At 34.7% G+C, this 12,731-nt stretch overlaps 2 protein-coding genes and 2 pseudogenes across 4 annotated transcripts in view; 3 read left to right on the forward strand and 1 right to left on the reverse strand.

Annotated features, from left to right (window-relative positions):
- Positions 1-12,731, reverse strand: part of LOC126698103 (rust resistance kinase Lr10-like) — a 109,434-nt gene that overhangs the window by 73,524 nt on the left and 23,179 nt on the right. The window lies entirely within an intron of this gene.
- Positions 1-12,731, forward strand: part of LOC126698092 (rust resistance kinase Lr10-like) — a 105,387-nt gene that overhangs the window by 64,656 nt on the left and 28,000 nt on the right. The window lies entirely within an intron of this gene.
- Positions 4,278-9,168, forward strand: LOC126698091 (pentatricopeptide repeat-containing protein At3g13880-like; annotated as a pseudogene).
- Positions 9,999-11,790, forward strand: LOC126698108 (rust resistance kinase Lr10-like; annotated as a pseudogene).

Raw genomic sequence — 12,731 nt, forward strand, 5'->3', positions numbered from 1 at the left:
ACAAGTATGTTAGACTATGTTTTTAAATGAGAACCCTATTACTTGACCCACGAAGATCAAGTTTCAACCCATTACTCGTATTATATGTGTTTTAGCTGAAATTCCTCCAAATTGAACAAGTCCAACTCAATCCTACGACTTAAAGCATTCTTTTTAAGTTTAATAAATTTAGAGGAATGATAAAATTCACAATTTTATTAAGTGACAAGATATTAATAGTAAAAGAAAAGTTAATAATAATAATAAGTACATGTGAAAATTAATAATAACTAACCAACTCAACAATAGAGAAATTTATTGTAAAATTGTTTTGTTTGTAGTAATATTCTTTTTAACTTAAGTGTTTTGTGTTCGTTAAAGTCTAGTTTAATTTCTAACCTTTTCTCAAAAATAAAAAGATAAATCATTTAAATAAGTTTATTTTTTTAAAAGGTACAGACTGAAACCCACACAAAAAGAACCCCATACTGGCACCCAATCAACTTTCATGAGTGAGTCACGTCCCCAACAGTTGACCCAATCATACCTCACGGGATATTTTCATCCATCCAAAACAATATGATATACATTTTTTTCGACACAAAACCAACACAATAATATATAAATTAAATAAAACGAGATTAAAAAAACATTATTCATAGAATCATAGTAAAAGAAACTCGACACGAAATATCGGCAGAGACACAAGGTACGACGAGGCGCGGCTCCGGCACGCGACCCCCCGGTTCACACGACACGTGTATTCTCCCACCACTTCTGAATGCGACTTGATTTGATTTTCCAAAAAGTTGAAAAAAAAAAATCCCACTTCACTGTCAGAGAACGAAGATTCCAATGACTCATCAAAAAAGCAGAATCGGTACTCGATACACGAGACGCCACGTAATGACTTGTCTAGAAACACATCACAACTTTTTTTTTTTTACGTGGGACCCAGTACCACGATAGTCTTTTCCGGGACCGAATCACTAACCTCAAAATCTATGTTACACGCGTCCACCAACCCAATCTTAGTCACCCACGTATCTCTTTGAAAAATCCAAGCCACTGGTCCATCAAAAGATTTCAAAGCCCATCTGTTTCAAATCCAACGGGGTTGTGAAAATTCAACGGCTTAGATTTAACGCTTTTTATATATATAAAACACACAGATTAGCTAGTTACTACCTTTGAATTCCACTTTACGCTATAAAAAAAAAAAAAGAGGTTGATAGAGGCTTCGAAGCTTCACGTTGATGGGCCAGTGGGAATGAATCTCGGGAGAATGACGTCAGATTCCGGGGACATGAGTCAGATCACGGTGACGAGGAGAAGAACCAAAGTCCGGCGGCTGAGGTACACGTGTCGAACGAAGAAAACATCATCATCGGAGGAGGAGGATGTTGGTGATTCGGTGAAGGTGTCATTGTCTGTGTCTTCTTCGGAGAAAGACGAGGTGGTTATAGGGAGGAGGAAAGAGATGGAAGATGCGGTGAGAGCTGAACTAGGAGTTATGAACAAAAGAGGTGGCGGTGGAGGTGGTGTTGGAGGAAAGTACGATTTTTTCGGAGTGTACGATGGGCATGGAGGGTGCCACGTGGCGAGGGCTTGTAGTGAAAGGTTGCATGGGATTTTGGTGGAGGAGGGTGAGAGTAGCAGTGAAGAGTTAGAAGGGTTATCGGAGTATAATTGGGAGAGAGTGATGGAAGCGTGTTTTGGTAAAATGGATGAGGAGGTGGTGGGTGTTGGTGGTGGTGGTGTGGGGAGGACGGTGGGGTCCACGGCGGTTGTGGCGGTGGTGGGAGAGGAGGAGCTTGTGGTTGCTAACTGTGGGGGTTGTCTCAATATCTCATGTCAAATTTTTTAAACTCATTTTAAAATTTTAATTTTATTAGGAAACATTTTCATTTACAACCCAATTTATTGCTTTCATCCGCTTCGGTTTATTTCAAGTTTTCATTTTGTAAATACCTATGGATATGTTGTAGTTGCTGGTGGTGGTAATTTTAACCAGCCATTCTTTACCAAGACAACCAGGTTTGAGCATCACACTCCATTGTTGTAATTAAAAAAAAAAAAAAAAAATTTAACACTAAATTATTGAAAATTAGGCAGAGTTGAAAAAAAAAATTAAAAAAAATCCCAGCTCTAATTTATAGAAGGAAAAAAAGTTTAGCCCCAATCTACTATGTGTAAATTGAAGTGATTATTTGTGCCTCATGACTTGTTTAAATAATTCACATGATAGTGTAATAAATCATCATATAATAAGTTGGAAAAGAAAGTTCTAAACTAGTTTAAAGCTAAACTTTTCCTTTTATAAAATACGAATATATTGCAAGTTAGTGATTTCATTTAAAAATAAAGTTCTTTTGTGACTTTACAGGTGACAAATAGTTCAACGCCATGTTGTAAAATTAGTAATTTAATTAGGACACCAACTATATTCAGTCCACGTTGTAAGGGTCATGATAGTGAGCTAATGGATCATTTGAGGATGTTTCGGGTAAATTACAGTGTGATTGATAATCAACTTCTTCTGTTAGGCACAATTTTTTTTCACTAGGGAGCACTTATCTTCAATTTGCTGTTACTTATTGTAGAAGAACTATGTCTGTGGGTGCTTGAAGTGAAAACATTTGTCTGTGGGTGCTTATTGTTTTTAGACGAACACAAAACAGTTCGTTTAGGCTATTATCGGATTATCCTCGAACTTAGACTCATGATTTGAATTTTTCACAAAGATATTGCTCAGTGATAGCATTACACATTGAAATAATATGTAGTTGATGCATCTTGATTCAATCAATATAAAGTCCTGTTTTTTCAAGACATCGGAATAATATGTAGTTGATGCATCTTGATTGAATTTTAAAGCATTACCACATGAATATGAGAGTAAGATATATTTTATATGTATTATAGGATATTTCTATAAAATCTACATTTGTTCTATATTGCACTAGATTAATGAGAATTTTACTGTTAATATTGAGTGAAGATTTCATTTATTTGGTTGCGGGTGATGTTTGAGCTCAAATCCTTTTCATTCTAATGAATTATGTGTATTCCTTTGAATATTAGTGCTGTAGTTAACCATTTATGTAACTTATTCCTTAAAATCCATAGCGAAAAGGTTTGTTTATCTTAATTAAATTTCTCTCAACCATCTGAAAACCTATGAAGCACGGACGCAGCTGGGAGAATGCCGCACCGGAGTCTGACGTGGCCCGACGTGGGGTGCAGCGTCCAACGTGGCTGCCCACTTGTCGGTGCCACGTCTGAGCTTCTTTTTTTTTTTTTTTTTTTTTTTTTTTTTTTTAATTTTTTTTCCACGGATTCGCGCTGACTTGGCTTCGATTTGTGCCGAACTGGGCAAATTTTGCCAGAATCAAGCCGTATTGGCCGAATTGGGTCGTATCGGCCGGCAACGAAAATGGCCAAAACGGATCGAAATGGCCGAAACAGGGTGAAATCGGCCTTGAATCATGCCAGAATAGACGAAATTGGCTTTGAATGAGGCCCCAACATCCTAAATCTGTCATTCCTTAATTTTATTTTGAATATTTGTTGCTTCTTTTATGTTTTCTTTTTTGTTTTGTGTTTCTTGCCTTCTTCTTTCTTTGTTTTGTAAATCAAGGCATAGTAATGTGTTTTTTAAGAATATTTTAATAGTAAAAATATATAGAAAATATAAATAAAAATATTTTAATAATTTTTTAATTGCCACACCCGCCAACTTTTTCAAAAATTGTCGAGTCCCGCACCCACATTTGAATTCGGAAATGCACCTGTGCTTCATAGCTAAAAACATTATTTAGTCTTTTGGATACAGATTAAGTTATTGTATTGGCTTTTAATAAGATCTTTATGAAATCACCATTAATAGTGACATTCATTTTCTCACTGAATTGACAGAAGAACCATTTAATTTGATAAAATAAAATTTAGCTTTTCTAAGAACTTTCTTGTGCATCGCATGGTTGGGTTAGCGACTAGTATAATATAAGAGCGAAACGTTTGACTTTTTGTTGACCACCTCTCATTGCGCCACATGACTACGTAAATTTCTGCCACTTTTACTTTAAACAACACCTCAGGTGGGTAAATTGTGATTTGCCCTAATATAATATTTATCTTTTGTAAAACTTTCCTGTGCAATGTGTTAGTGACTAGTTTATATATATATATATATATATATATATATATATATATATATAGGAAAATTTCAATTTTGGGGGGGGGGGGGGGGGGGGGTGGGCACCCCACCCATGTACATGGCTCCGCCCCTGGTGCTATTGACTTGCTGTTGAGGCAGTTTTGATTGCCGTATAGGATTATATGCTTGTTTCTTTGGCTTTTCAACTTATTTATATATTTTTCCTTTTCTGTTTTTTAAATCAGTTGGAAGACCCAAAGTCACAGGTAACATGGATCAACCAACCTTGCAATTCGTCCTACTTTTGGAATTGGGGAGGGGGTTTGGGAAAGAGCATCAAAGGTAATATATAGATTTTTTCTCCCTAAAAGTTTGATGGCTATTTCATATTATGATTTTTTTTAATATATAAATTATTATGAGATGCTATATCACCGAAATGCTACAGCGGCAATAGATTTTAGAGTAATGCACATTGATGCTTTTATAGGTCAAGTTATTGTACTACCTAGAGTGGTTGCTATTTTGTGTTTAAATATTGATTTTCTTATTTATCATTCATTTGCTTCTGTTTCACTCATCAAAGTCTTGGGAGTACATTGCTGATAGTTTTTGTGCCTTTACTATTGTAGATAATTTTATGTATATTCTAGTTCTATTAAATAAGCTTTCTATGTGTTAAATTACTTTGGATCATCTAATGAAGCAACATACTTTTCACGCCCTTTTTACCTTTTCTGTAAACATCAAGTATCCTACTAAAGCTGATGAGCTCTAACTCAAATGACACCTTTTCCCCTTGTAAAATTGAGGTGGGAGGTCAAATCGTAAGTTCAAGAACAACTAGGGTACGTGGGTAATTACCAATACAAAATTGTTTACTTGTAAAAAAAAACCATTCAATCTATCATTCAGTATTGAGAGTTATTTATTTTGCTAAGTGTCTATTGTGAATTTATTTTCATTGAGGGCAATTGCTAAATTTCAAAGAAGGAAAGCTGGAGTTGATTATATGTTATAACAATAATATTGTGAAAGCTCTCAAATTTCGGGTTGTTAGTCACAGAAGATCGCCTGTAAAGCTGTATGACTTATAGCATCTTTGACTGTGTGCATTATTTGTCACAATCAGGCAAACACACCATCTATCTGTGAGTTTGATTTGAAGTGTTAGTATTTGAATTCTACCCTTTTTTTTCCAAACAATTTTCAACTGTTTCAAAATAGGTAAGTTTCACATTTTTCAATGTTATACACTTATAATTGCTGATGTCAATGCAAACATGCACGATCAACATTATGAAAAGATGTTTGAATCTTCCGCAAAACATGTTAAAAATTATATTGCAATTTTCCCAGTTCATTGGAGATGGTCATTTACTTGCTTGGTTAATATGACAGCTTTGCACCTTTTATTATTGGTTTTGTACTCCATTTTTATCTCCCTGATATGTATCTCTTTTGTTTTACCATTTTGTAGTATGAGAAGGAAAAGAAATTGACCCATGTACAATTCAAAGCAAAATTTGAGAGGATGCTACTCATCTGCTTTTGAAAGGCCTCCTTTGTTAAATAGACGAGGATTCCAACTCCATTTGGGAACAAGGCACATAAAAACATGTTTCTCCAGGAAACAAAACCCACAAAACCAAACTTTCTCCCCCACAACACCGAGTTTCCTGGGCTCATTCAACCTAGAATCCCCTCCACCATATTGCCACCAACTATACCATTACATAACCTGCCACAACATGCTCAACCTTGTCGTCAAAACTTTTCATTGGACTCTGTAGCTTATACAAAACTGGTCCAGTTCTCTACCAAATCTGGGTCTCTTATTTATGACAAGGCTGCTCATGGCCACATGATTAAAACTGCTTTCAGATCATGCCTGTTTTTGCTAAACAATCTTCTCCATATGTATTGCAAATGTGGTGAGATAAATAGCGCCCGTCAGATGTTTGATAGAATGCCAAAGCACAATGTTATTTCATATAATTCTCTGCTTTATGATTATTCCCAGATGGGTCTTTTTGTTAAGGCCATGGAGGTGTTTAATGAAGCAAGAGTTGTTGGTTTGAAACTTAATAAGTTCACCTTTCCTGGTGCTTTAAATCTGTGTGGCCAAATTGGGGATCTTCTGTTGGGTAAGCTGATTCATGGTTTGGTTATTGTTAGGGGGTTGGGTGATAAAGTTTTTTTAACCAATTCACTTATTGATATGTACTCAAAATGTGGTCAGGTCAATAGGGCAGCACTTTTGTTTGAGTGTTCTAATGACTTGGATGAAGTTTCTTGGAATTCCTTGATTGCTGGTTATGTTAGAATTGGTGCCAATGAGGAAATGGTGAAACTTGTTGGAAAAATGCACTGATTAGGATTGAAGTTGAATACTTATGCACTGGGAAGTGTACTGAAGGCATGTGGCACAAATTATAAGGATTCAAATCAACATGGGAACGCACTTCATGCCTTCTCAGTCAAACTTGGATTGGATTTGGATGATGTGGTTGCAACTGCATTACTTGATATGTATGCAAAGACTGGGGATTTGGTTGATGCAATCCAAATTTTCAAACTGATGTCCAACCAAAGCATCTTCATCTATAATGCCATGATCTCTGGATTCCTCAATGGTGAGACCATTAGTGATGAATATGCTAATGAAGCTTTTGATCTTTTCTCTAAGATGCAAAAGAAAGGAATGAAACCCTCAAAGTTTACGTTCTCTAGCATGCTTAAAGCTTGTAATGCTGTTGAAGCATTTGATTATGGAAAGCAAATTCATGCTCAAATTTGCAAGAGGAACCTACAGTTGGATGAGTTCATTGGAAGTGTACTTACTGATTTGTACTTTTTGTCAGGTTCAGTTGAGGATGGGGCTAAATGTTTTGCTGTAACTTCTAAGCTAGATATCGTCTCATGGACATCCATCATCTCAGGTTATGTTCAAAATGGGCATTTTGGAAGTGCATTGGCTCTGTTCTATAAACTTCTCTCATTTGGAATGAAACCTGATGAGTTCATAATATCAAGTATGTTGGGTGCTTGTTCTAATTTGGCATCCCCAAGATCTGGACAGCAGATTCAGGGATATGCAATAAAAACTGGCATTGACAAATTTACTATTATTCAAAATTCACAAATTTGCATGTGTGCAAAGTCTGGAGACATTGATTCTTCTCATCTGATCTTTGAAGAGATGGAAAATCCAGATGTGGTGTCCTGGTCCGTGATGATCAGTAGCAATGCGCAACATGGGTGTGCAAGAAAAGCATTGAGTCTTTTTGAGTTGATGAAGGGTTATGGAATTGCACCCAACCACATTACGTTCCTTGGAGTTTTAATGGCCTGTAGTCATGGAGGTCTTGTTAAAGGAGGACTCCGGTATGTTAATAAATCCTTTGTACATTTCATAAATGTGTGATTGGGTAAATTGTATACTAGTGAGAACTTAATTAGTTAATCTTTGAAATCTATAAGCAGTTTTTTTTTTTTTTTTTTTTTTTTTTTTTTGGAGAAAAAAATTGTAAATAGTTGTGTGCACATTTGGTTTTTAACTTGTATGACTGTCATTTCACTATCCTTGTCCATGGCAGATTCTTTGAAAGCATGAAGAAAGATTACTGCATGGCAGTTAATGTAAGGCACTGTGCCTGCATTGTTGACCTCCTGGGTCGTGCGGGAAAGTTGGCTGATGCTGAAAATTTCATTCTGAACTCAGGCTTTGAGGAAGATCCAGTGATGTGGCGAGCCTTATTGAGCGCTTGTAGGGTTTATAAGGACACTGTCACAGGAAAACGAGTTGCAGAGAGAGTAATTGAGCTTGAACCTCAGGGATCTGCATCTTATGTGCTTCTTTACAACATCTACAATGATGCCGGGACAAACTTACCTGCGACAAAAATTAGGGAATTGATGAAAAATCGAGGAGTTAAGAAGGAGCCTGGTTTAAGTTGGATCGAGGTAGGGAACGAAGTTCATTGCTTTGTGGTGGGTGATCGATCTCACCCAATGAGTCATGTGATATATGCATGCTTAGAAGAGGTGATGAAGTGGATAGAGAAATTAGGTTATATAGAAGAGAGGCCTATTTCTAGTATCTCTGAACCAAAACTCAATGCCAGCACAGTGATGAACTCCCACAGTGAAAAGTTAGCGGATTCTCAGTCTGCCAGCATCAGTACCAGTGAGGGTGATGAAGAACTTGAGAGTTTGTCAAGATTGTCATACAATGATGAAGTTCTTGTCGAGAGTAGAAAAGAGAGAGATAATTCTTAGAGATTCAATTCGTTTCCATCATTTTAGAGAAGGTACGTGTTCTTGTGGAGATTACTGGTAGTTTCAATAGAAGTAAAATTTTGGGTTAGTGATAGGAGAAATGAGTGAATGTTCTGGCCACAAATGTTGAGTCATATGAGTGAATATTTTGCTTTAGTACTAGAATCTATATTTTTCTAAATAGCAATATTATAAACAATGAATTTTACAAATTATTAAAATTATTATTGATGGGGAAAAAAGAACCTGCCACAAAGGTTGTAAGCTAATTTTGTATACATATTTACACTTCTCAAGAATTCTGAAAAAAATATTGATAAGTCAACAATAATGGAATTTTCTTGATTTGGTTTCCATTGAAAATTTTCTAAATTTGTACATATCACCTTTACTTTACATGCATGCATTTGATTTTTTATTGTGAATGCAGATCGGGACACACTCCATAATGAGAATATAGATTACCACTAGTCCCTTTATTTTAGATGCAGTTTGATTGCATTTTATCATTAGGTTAAGATACTAATTGGTTTTTAATGTAAGACAAGATTCGAATCCTGAATCTCTTATTCAATGACAAAAACTTTACTATAACTCAATAACCCACATAGATTACCAGAGTCTAAAGTACCTATAGATTGTCTTGACTCTTTGTCCATCAACAATTTTTTTTTGGGCTAAGTAGAGATAAAATTTATTGAAGAAAGAGAAGGAACCTAGGGGGACCTGCATAAAAGAGAAGGAACCCATGTACTTGGGCAATCGGTTGATCTTTTAAGCTTAAGAAAATAAAAAGTAAGATAATCGAATTTCTTAAGATTTACACAAAATTTGGACTGGTCTAGGTTTTGGGGGCACGACTTAATTAGGTTGTCATAGGTCTGTGGCCTTCTTGATCGGGGTGGGTTTGCTTTGTGGGTCGACGTTGTTTGGTCTTGGGCCCGTGGTTGCCCGCTGTCCGCAACTTAGAGGATTTTTTTTTTTTTGATAAGGAGGTTTCTTTTGCTGGTTGTGATGCATTTAGTTGAAAAAAATATTGGAAAAAACTTTTTGTATAGAAATGCATCTCCAAAAAAGTTTTCAGCGTAAAAAAGCAATAGAAAACCATTTCCGAGAATTTTTTCTCAAGACAAGTTTTTTTGGTGTGTTTGAAAACAGAAAACAGAACAGAACAACCAAACAATAGAAAACCATTTCTCCTGATTAAAATTTCCTCTCATTTCCCTTAATATAGTAGGTTAAATTCTAACCATACTTTAAATCATGGTTACAAGACTTGCCATTCAAGTAGAATTATTAATTATTAATTTTTTACTTGCATTCTGAATAGAATTGGGCTTGAGCCTTGAGTAAGATTGATTTTAATATATAAAGTCAATAGGTTTCTACGGTTCTTTATATTTTTTGTTAAACATGGCCCAATAAGAGGGTTTTTTTTTTTTTTTTTTTTTTAATTATTTTTAGATTAGTCTTTTAAGCCTAGACTTTTCAACTTTTTAAGGTCACTTATTTCCCTCATCTTTAGTTAGCAAAATGTAATTTTGCCTTTCTTTCTTTTTTTTTTTGTCTTGTTGTTGCAGCTTATAATTGGTACTTACTACTAAACATCGGTAAGAACCTAAATCTCCTTTGATCTTCTTCAACTTTTTATTTTTTATTTTTATAGCAGATCATTCCTTAAGATTGTGCTTTAGGATAGTTTGCCATGAAAACAAGATGTAATTAATTTCTAGTGATATTTAAATGGAAACAATTGTTTAATTACTTGGATTAGGAAAAGGCACTTAGTTGTTAGTTCAACTATATTTTGAACTAAAAATTAAAATAGTAGAAAGAAGTGCAACAAGAAATTTGTTTTCTCATAGTTTTTTTGGGTGATGTCCCTGTACAGTATTGTTATACCTTACAGTGAAAATGGTCTTAGGGACTCCATGGGTGGTTGCCCTTTTGATATATAAGTTGCGTAAGAGGCATCCATCAACAAATGACGCTGTTGAAGAATTTCTGCTAAGCCAAAATAACTTCATGCCAATTAGGTATTCTTACTTAGAAATTAGGAAGATGACAAAAGGTTTTAAAGATAAATTGGGAGAAGGAGGCTATGGCACTGTGTATAAAGGGAAGCTTCAAAGTGGCCAACTTGTAGCTATTAAGATGTTAGATAAGTCCAAAGCTAACGGGCAAGATTTTATCAACAAAGTTGCAACAATTGGAAGGATTCACCACATGAATGTAGTGCAACTCATTGGCTTTTGTGCCAAGGGACCAAAGCGTGCCCTTATATATGAATTCATGCCTAATGGAACAAATACATTTTTTCTATAGAAGGAAGAATCCTTTTAAGTATTGAGAAAATATACAAGATTTCTCTTGGAGTGGCTCGCGGGATTGAATATCTACATCAAGGATGTGACATGCTAATTCTACATTTTGATATCAAGCCCCATAATATTCTACTTGATGAGAACTTCACCCCAAAAGTTTCTGATTTTGGGCTTGCAAAACTTTATCTTGCAAATGATACTATAGGGTCATTGACTGTTGCAAGAGGAACACTAGGATATATGGCTCCAAAGTTGTTTTATAAAAACATTGGAGGCGTCTCCTATAAAGTTGATGTTTATAATTTTGGCATGTTGTTGTTGGAAATGGCAAACAAAAGAAGGAACTTTAATGCATTAGCAAATCATTCAAGCCAAATTTACTTTCCAACTTGGGTTTATGATCAAGTTAGTGAAGGATATGACATTATAATGGAAGATGCCATAGAGGAGGAGAAGAAAACAATTAATAAGATGATCATAGTTGCATTATGGTGCATACAGATGAAGCCCGGTGATCGTCGTTCAATGAACAAAGTTGTAGAAATGCTTGTAGGAGAAGTTCAATGCTTACAAATATATTATAAGCCTTTCTTATCATCACTAGCGGATGTTGGAGACAGCTTAAATCCGACTTGCTCGTCAATTCAATCAGGTGAATCGAGTCAATCAACTCAATTTTAAATGCAAACCAGGTGATATGTTAATTGGTTGATTTAAATGGAAAAGTGAAAGGTGTTTTAGGTGCTGCTAATTCCCTAATAAATTTGGTAGTAATTTTACAAAAGTTTACTTGTAATGACAAAAGTTTCAATGTTATTATTTTCAATGTCATTTGTAACCATTTCATGTAATCAAGGACGAAGTCAGATGAAAGTTGCCACTGTGCAAGTATTTTTGGTTGAGCGAAATCAAGATTGATCGGCCGAAAAGAAGTAGTAAAAAATTGTAGAATAGATAGTTATAATATATACTTTTTTGTTTGTAGTATAAATTTTAAAACTAAAAATATTCTAAATTTTCTTTCAATTAGTTATATGTACATAAACAAGTCAAAAATGAAGCTACAAAAATAAAATAAGAGATACTAAAAATAATGAGCAACATAGGTTAACTTATAAAGTCTCTAATAGTTGGATTTTACCCCCTTATATTTGGGGGTGATTGGATTTTACATTCTGACATTAAAAAAGAAAATGGTAAATTACAAATTACACCCCTAATCTCTCTCTAATATGATTGATTTATTTTTATTATATGTGTATAACTATTTTTCGTTTACTAAAAAAAAAAAACACTCTTACTGTGCCTCATAATTGAATTACTTCCAATACTTTTCTTAATGAGAATGCTAAAAAAAAAAAAAATTACTCCATAACTTATTGATATTTAAAGAAGAGCAAGAACCCCCACCCCCTTCTATTCCCATGTAGAGTGCGATCGGGTGGCACCCTCCAAACAACCCGATCTACGAAGTTGACTTTGATGGGGCTATTTTTAGTGACATCAATGTAGTGGAAATTGGGTTGGTTATCCACTATAATGGTTCTGTCATTAGTTCTTGTTTCCATCAATCCCATTACCTTTCTCTGTGGAGGAAGTGGAAGCTTTAGCTAGTCGGAGAGCAATCCTATTTGTTAAGGAAATCCGAATTTTTGAAGCTATCTTTGAGGGTGATGCTAAGCTCATTATCTGAGCACTTATCTAAGAAGACACGTTTAAGTATGCTAAAGCTCATTATATTTATCTAATTTGAACCTATCATTGAAATTATTATTTTTTGCTCACCAATAATAGTCAGTAATAACTTATCATTTATGAATTGTTGTGAAAATATTGTAAATGTAGCGTTTTTCTCTTCTCTTTTTCTTTATTTTCATTTGATAAAAAAAAAAAAAAAAAAAAAAAAAAAACAACAACAACAATGACACAGCTTGCTTACAAAAGTCGAATTAAAATTTGTATAACTTCATGAAAGCTATTTGTTGACT

Source organism: Quercus robur, chromosome 9, assembly GCF_932294415.1.
Source record: "Quercus robur chromosome 9, dhQueRobu3.1, whole genome shotgun sequence".
Taxonomy (NCBI): Eukaryota; Viridiplantae; Streptophyta; class Magnoliopsida; order Fagales; family Fagaceae; genus Quercus; species Quercus robur.